This window comes from Lethenteron reissneri, chromosome 8 (assembly GCF_015708825.2).
Source record: "Lethenteron reissneri isolate LAM-NWPU_2019-01 chromosome 8, ASM1570882v1, whole genome shotgun sequence".
Taxonomy (NCBI): Eukaryota; Metazoa; Chordata; class Hyperoartia; order Petromyzontiformes; family Petromyzontidae; genus Lethenteron; species Lethenteron reissneri.
The window spans coordinates 9,961,184-9,969,840 of NC_083786.1; positions in this window are offsets into that span (position 1 = coordinate 9,961,184).

An 8,657-nucleotide genomic window follows, 5' to 3' on the forward strand; every position below is an offset into this window, starting at 1 on the left:
GAGTGGGTGGGTTCTTGAGTAAGTGAGTGAGTGAGTTCATGGGTATGTGAGTGAGTAAATTAATTGGCGAGTGAGTGGGTGGGTTGTTGAGTTAGGGGGTGAATGAGTTCATGGGTATGTGAGTGAGTAAATTAATTGTCGAGTGAATGGGTGGGTTGTTGAGTTAGTGAGTGAGTGAGTTCATGGGTATGTGAGTGAGTAAATTCATTGGCGAGTGAGTGGGTGGTTGAGTAAGTGAGTGAGTGAGTGAGTTCATGGGTATGTGAGTGAGTAAATTAATTGGCGAGTGAGTGGGTGGGTTGTTGAGTTAGGGAGTGAGTGAGTTCATGGCTATGTGAGTGAGTAAATTAATTGGCGAGTGAGTGGGTGGGTTGTTGAGTAAGTGAATGAGTGAGTTCATGGGTATGTGAGTGAGTAAATTAATTGGCGAGTGAGTGGGTGGATTGTTGAGTAAGTGAGTGAGTGAGTTCATGGGTATGTGAGTGAGTAAATTAATTGGCGAGTGAGTGGGTGGGTTGTTGAGTGAGTGAGTGAGTTCATGGGTATGTGAGTGAGTAAATTAATTGGCGAGTGAGTGGGTGGATTGTTGAGTTAGGGAGTGAGTGAGTTCATGGGTATGTGAGTGAGTAAATTAATTGGCGAGTGAGTGGGTGGGTTGTTGAGTTAGGGAGTGAGTGAGTTCATGGCTATGTGAGTGAGTAAATTAATTGGCGAGTGAGTGGGTGGGTTGTTGAGTAAGTGAATGAGTGAGTTCATGGGTATGTGAGTGAGTAAATTAATTGGCGAGTGAGTGGGTGGATTGTTGAGTAAGTGAGTGAGTGAGTTCATGGGTATGTGAGTGAGTAAATTAATTGGCGAGTGAGTGGGTGGGTTGTTGAGTGAGTGAGTGAGTTCATGGGTATGTGAGTGAGTAAATTAATTGGCGAGTGAGTGGGTGGATTGTTGAGTTAGGGAGTGAGTGAGTTCATGGGTATGTGAGTGAGTAAATTAATTGGCGAGTGAGTGGGTGGGTTGTTGAGTTAGGGGGTGTGAGTGGAATTTTGGTTCATTGAGCGACATTGTCGATGGGCGGGTGAGTGTGTGTGTGGACGTTTGAGTGAGAGGGTGAGTGAGTATGCTGGGTAGGTGAGTGAGTGATTAAAAGACTTCGTGAATTTTGTGAGTGGGTCGGTGAGTGAACGAGTAGGCAGTAGAGTGAGTGTAAATGTGCATTTAGATTAAGTATAACCCACTCTTAAATGTTCACTCGTAAATGAAAACCCAATACATCAGTGCAAGTCCCCAAACTCAAACAGGCATTAGGTGGAACTCATCTCCCTTGGCTCTTGTTAAACTCCACATTCCTATGACAGGGGTCGGCCTCTCCATAGGGCAACTGCTGGAGACATCACACAGTAGTACTTATTTTATCGACCCTTGGAAGAAACGGCACGTGTACATGCCGTTGTCGTGCAGGAGTTGAAACTCGGGAATTTCACGCTCATTTAATAGAATAAACTGTCATGGATTCTTGAATCTATCTGTGCGAGCCTTTGAGTGTTATATGTTCGTGTGCGTGGTGGGTTTTTTTCCGGGAACTCCACTTCCCATTGACACGAAGCCAAACGTGAATTTAGTCGAATTATCCGAATGAAAGCAGGACCCTTCTGCAATAAACTAAATATATAAATGAAAACGAATTTTCAGACTCAGCGAGACTTTCTCAAGTAAATACGTGGGCATTATACTGTATATGTTTATATATATAAAAAAACAGTTCCATTCATGAGTTGTTGGCCGGGTACACATCATTACGCACTCTGCTTGGGGTCCTGGCACTTAGGGGGGAAGGGGGGGAGGCTGTTAACGCGAATAATCTCAGCACAGAGCACGCAGAAATATCTCCAATTAGCGCCCTACGAGAGCGTAAAAGCACGTGCAGAAGGTAAGGTGTCTGTGTGTGTGTGTGTGCATCACGTGTCATGGGGAGCGGTGGTGTAGTGGTTAGCGCGCTGCGCTACGAACCCGGCGACACGGGTTCGATTCCCGCTCACGGCTAACACCAGTGACGATTATATAAACCGGTCCCGGGCCTCCCCTAGGTCGACTCAGCCTCAAATGAGTACCTGGTGCGGTGTGTAAACATCGCCACTGGGGAGACAAAGGCGGTCGGGCGTGGTGCTGGCCACCCACCCCCTCGTGTACCGTTCTGGCCTTCATAGGTGTTCGCTAACAGCACTTGCCCCTACAGTCTGTTAAGGCTATACGGGGAATCTTTGGATCATGTGTCATAGATTCGGAAGCGGTGGCACAGTTTGTTAGCGCACTTGCGGCTGTGCGTGTGTGTGTGTGTGCGTGCGTGTGGACTTGTGTGTCTGGGCCTCCCCTCGATGCTATCGATAACGGACTCGCCCCCCGCTATAGGAATGTGGAATTTCCACCACTGGCTTAGGGCTGTAAAGAGGTGAGCCCCACTGAAATACAGCAGCGCACATTGTCGCGGGGAATCCCTTTTACTCTTTGACAAATAGCAGTCAGGTTTTGAATAAAGAACCGAATCTGAGTTCTAAGTGGTGCAACACAATATTTTGTTTTATCATGAAGACCCCTTGAGCTACATGGGTCCCTGTGCGTTGGCTTTTGTTTGCTGATTCCGTTAGCGCAGCGACTGCGTGACCTAGCTGGCCCTGGGACACGCCAAGGTGTTGCCCTCTCTCTCCTCTCTCTCTTTTTTTTACGATCAGTGGAAACAAGAAGATGCTCGGTGTAGTCGGCATTTTGCTTCGTTCATAATTTCGTAAAAAAAAATAATAACTTTGTTTTATGTAAACCCCCACCTCTCGCTCACTCTCTCGCTCACTCTCGCTCTGCTACGAAGTCCTTCTCGCAGTCTGACGGCCTCCGACGGGCAGCTCATAACTGCATGCAGAGCTCCCCGTCATCTGCCACCGAGCACACGACTTCCTCCATCGCCCACTGCTCCTTGAAGGCCGACACGGCGTGGGTCAGCCGCGCCGCATGGCGGAACTCCAGCCCACACACCCTGGGGGCTCTGACCAGAGCGCGGAAGATGCCCAGGCTGCTGGCCGGATGTTTCCCCTCCAGGGTCACCTTCCTCTCTCTCTCTCCCCTCTCTTCCCGTGTGGCTCTGCCTTCACCCACTTGTCGTGTCACCGGCTCCTACTTCTGCTTGTGTGCCCCACTTCTGTGCTCCGTCTTGAGATGCGGTTGCACGCACGGTACTTGCCTTTACATGATGCAGCTGCCTCGGTCAAGTCCGAAAACTCATCAGCTGGTTGAGTTGTATTTAATCTAGATTTGAAGCTTTCGTGACTGCAAGGATTCATACTCTTAGGTTTTTTCGGTAAAAGTCACGTAGGTAAAAAATAAAATTAAAATTTATAAAGGTATTATTTTATTTTATTTCTATTATTACTTTTATTAATTTTAATTGAATTTTTTACCTACGTGACTTTACCGAAAAAAACCTAAGAGTATGAGTTGTATTTACTCATCAGCAGGCCGAGTCATATTCATCAGCAGGCCGAGTCATACTAATTAGTCATACTAATTAGTATGACTCGGCCTCAAACAACAGCACAGAGGACGGAGGAGCGACGCTCACAACAACGAGCGGAGAGTCGAGGGGCTACAGCGCAGCAAGTCTGGCACAGTGAGGAGCACGTGGTGGTGGTGGTGGTGGTGTATCCTGTGCCGGATTAAGCGAGTGCGGGGCTTGTAGCATGATGTTATAAAGGGGCCCTAAATAAATAAATAACTATTAAAACACACATTTTTTACTTGCATAGTAAAGTAGTTGTATTTTTTCATTTGCTATACAGCCAGAATATAGGCAAATCGCTAACCTTAAACACCCAGTCGTTCATAAAAGTCGAAGGCGGTATAGTACTATAGTAATAGAGCAAGTGCAGAATCATTGCACCGGAATTGATAGCCTGAAAGAATTTAGCGTGGGGCCCTTGAAAGTGCGGGGCCCGTAGCTACTACATGTGTAGCTACTACATGTGAAGCTACTACATGTGAAGCTACTACATGTGTAGCTACTACTTGTGTAGCTACTACACGTGCAGCTACTACACGTGCAGCTACTTTTGCCACTAGGATAATCCGGCACTGGGTGTTTCGGCCACTCATCTCCATCAGTCAACCCGGTCCCGTGCCCTCCTGTCAGTGAGCTGTCAACACTCGACTTGGCCTCTAGGTGTACCTAGCTTGGCACAGGGGATGTGGCGACGTCACCACCACTGCCACCACCTTCACCACCTGCACTCTCCTCCTTCACCACCACCAGCCACCACCGCCAACAACGATCACCATCACTGGCTACCGTCAACCAACAACCACTCACCACCACTACCACACTCACCACCACTACCACACTACCCACCACTACCACACTCACCGCCACTACCACACTACCCACCACTACCACACTCACCACCACGACCACACTCACCACCACTACCAGCACTCACCACCACTACCATACTCACCACCACTACCACACTCACCACCACTACCACACTCACCACCACTACCACACTCACCACCACTACCACACTAACCACCACTACCACACTCACCACCACTACCAGCACTCACCACCACTACCACACTAACCACCACTACCACACTCACCACCACTACCACACTAACCACCACTACCACACTCACCACCACTACCAGCACTCACCACCACTACCACACTCACCACCACTACCAGCACTCACCACCACTACCACACTCACCACCACTACCACACTAACCACCACTACCAACACTCACCACCACTACCACAGTCACCGCCACTACCACACTCACCGCCACTACCAGCACTCACCACCACTACCACACTCACCACCACTACCACACTCACCACCACTACCACACTCACCACCATTACCACACTAACCACCACTACCACACTCACCACCACTACCACACTCACTACCACTACCAGCACTCACCACCACTACCACACTCACCACCACTACCACTCACCACCACTACCACACTCACCACCACTCACCACCACTACCACACTCACCACCACTACCACACTCACTACCACTACCACACTCACCACCACTACCACACTCACTACCACTACCACACTCACTACCACTACCACTACTCCACCACCACTACCACACTCACCACCACTACCACACTACCCACCACACTCACCACCACTACCACACTCAACACTACTACCACACTCACCACCACTACCACACTCACCACCACTACCACACTCACCACCACTACCAGCACTCACCACCACTATCACACTACCCACCACACTCACCACCACTACCACACTCACCACCACTACCACACTCACCACCACTACCACACTCACCACCACTACCAGCACTCACCACCACTACCACACTCACCACCACTACCACACTAACCACCACTACCACACTCACCACCACTCACCACCACTACCAGCACTCACCACCACTACCACACTCACCACCACTACCACACTCACCACCACTACCACACTCACCGACACTACCACACTCACCACCACTACCACACTCACCACCACTACCACACTCACCACCACTCACCACCACTACCACACTCACCACCACTACCACACTCACTACCACTACCACACTCACCACCACTACCACACTCACTACCACTACCACACTCACTACCACTACCACTACTCCACCACCACTACCACACTACCCACCACACTCACCACCACTACCACACTCAACACCACTACCACACTCACCACCACTACCACACTCACTACCACTACCACACTCACTACCACTACCACTACTCCACCACCACTACCACACTCACCACCACTACCACACTACCCACCACACTCACCAGCACTACCACACTCACCACCACTACCACACTGACCACCACTACCACACTCACCACCACTACCAGCACTCACCACCACTACCACACTCACCACCACTACCACACTCACCACCACTACCAGCACTCACCACCACTATCACACTACCCACCACACTCACCACCACTACCACACTCACCACCACTACCACACTCACCACCACTACCACACTCACCACCACTACCACACTACCCACCACTACCACACTCCCACCACTACCACACTCACCACCACTACCACACTCACCACCACTACCACACTCACCGCCACTACCACACTCACCGCCACTACCACACTCACCGCCACTACCACACTCACCACCACTACCACACTCACCACCACTACCACACTCACCACCACTACCACACTCACCACCACTACCACACTCACCACCACTACCACACTCCCACCACTACCACACTCACCACCACTACCACACTCACCACCACTACCACACTCACCGCCACTACCACACTCACCACCACTACCACACTCACCACCACTACCACACTCACCACCACTACCACACTCACCACCACTACCACACTTACCACCACTACCACACTCACCACCACTACCAGCACTCACCACACTCACCACCACTACCACACTCACCACCACTACCACACTCACCACCACTACCACACTCACCACCACTACCAGCACTCACCACCACTACCACACTCACTACCACTACCACACTCACCACCACTACCAGCACTCACCACCACTACCACACTCACCACCACTACCACACTCACCACCACTACCACACTCACCACCACTACCACACTCACCACCACTACCACACTCACCACCACTACCACACTCACCACCACTACCAGCACTCACCACCACTACCACACTCACTACCACTACCACACTCACCACCACTACCAGCATTCACCACCACTACCACACTCACCACCACTACCACACTAACCACCACTACCACACTCACCACGTAGGGTGGGGGTGGGGGGCGGGGAGTGTTAGCGCTGGGGGGGGGGCAGTCGCGGTCCCCGCTGAGACCGATAATGACTCGCGACGGAGAGAGGGGGGGTCGGTCTGGGGTGCGTACGTCAGTGTGTGTGTGTGTGTGTCTGTTTGTGTGTGTCTGTGTGTGTGCGTGTGTCTGTGTGTGTGTCTGTGTGTGTGTATCAGTGTGTGTGTGTATCTGTGTGTGTATCTGTGTCTGTGTGTATCTGTGTGTGTGTGTATCTGTGTCTGTGTGTATCTGTGTGTGTATCTGTGTGTGTGTATCTGTGTGTGTGTATCTGTGCGTGTGTATCTGTGTGTGTGTGTATCTGTGTGTGTGTGTATCTGTGTGTGTGTGTCTGTGTGTGTGTGTCTGTGTGTGTGTGTCTGTGTGTGTGTATCTGTGTGTGTGTATCTGTATCTGTGTGTGTCTGTGTGTATCTGTGTGTATCTGTGTGTGTGTGTCTGTGTGTGTGTATCTGTGTGTGTGTCTGTGTGTGTGTGTCTGTGTGTGTGTCTGTGTCTGTGTGTGTCTGTGTGTGTGTGTGTCTGTGTGTGTGTAGGTGGGCGTTGTGGCGGTGTGGGAGGTCGGTCTGCACGCTCGCGTTAACTCTGCGTGACATTAACTCAGAGGAGGCAGCCGCGTAGCCAGCATCATCATCATCGTGGTGGTGGAGATAAACACACGGCCATCAGCCACCACCACCACCGGCAAAGACAAAGATCCCCCGTGTAGCCTTAACAGACTGTTGGGGCAAGTGCTGTTAGCGAACACCTATGAAGGCCGGAACGGCACACGAATGGGGTGGGGTGGCCAACACCACGCCCGGTCGCCTTTGTCTCCCAAAGTGGCGATGTTTACACATCGCACCAGGATCGGTTCAGGTTATCGTCACCGGCGTTGGCCGTGAGCGGGAATCGAACTCGGGTGTCCAGGTTCGTAGCGCAGAGTAGCGCTAACCGCTACCCCACCGCTCCCCAACACTGGCACCACCGCATGGAAGGAAGGGGGGGGGGGGCTGAGTTTATTCGGAGTGCGATTTTGCTCAATATTCACGGTGTCTCGGTGTAGCGTGCACGTGTGGATCTGCGGACGTCTGTCTGTGTGTGTCTGTGTCTCTCTGTGTGTCTCTGTGTGTGTGTGTCTGTGTGTGTCTGTCTGTGTGTCTCTCTGTGTATCTGTGTGTGTCTGTCTGTGTGTGTCTGTGTCTCTCTGTGTCTCTTTGTGTGTCTGTGTGTGTCTCTCTGTGTGTCTGTGTGTGTCTATGTGTCTGTGTCTGTCTGTGTGTCTGTGTGTGTCTGTGTCTCTCTGTGTGTCTGTGTGTGTCTGTGTCTCTCTGTGTGTGTCTGTGTGTCTGTGTGTCTGTGTCTCTCTGTGTGTCTGTGTGTGTCTGTGTCTCTCTGTGTCTGTCTGTGTGTGTCTGTGTGTCTGTCTGTGTGGGGAGCGGTGGTGTAGCGGTTAGCGCGCTGCGCTATGAACCCGGCGACCCGGGTTCTATTCCAGTTCACGGCCAATACCAGTGACGATTATCTGAACCCGTCCCGGGCCTCCCCTAGGTCGACTCAGCCTCAAATGAGTACGTACCCCTGTGCAACGTGTAAACATCGCCACTGGGGAGACAAAGGCGACCGGGCGTGATGTTAGCCGCCCACCTCCTCGCGTGCCGTGCCGGTCTTCATCGGCGCTGCTGTCAAGGCTTTACGGGGGACATGTATTGTGGTTGTACACGTGATGCGTGTGTGTGTGTTTGTCTTTTGTGCCTTCTGTTTATCCGGCCTG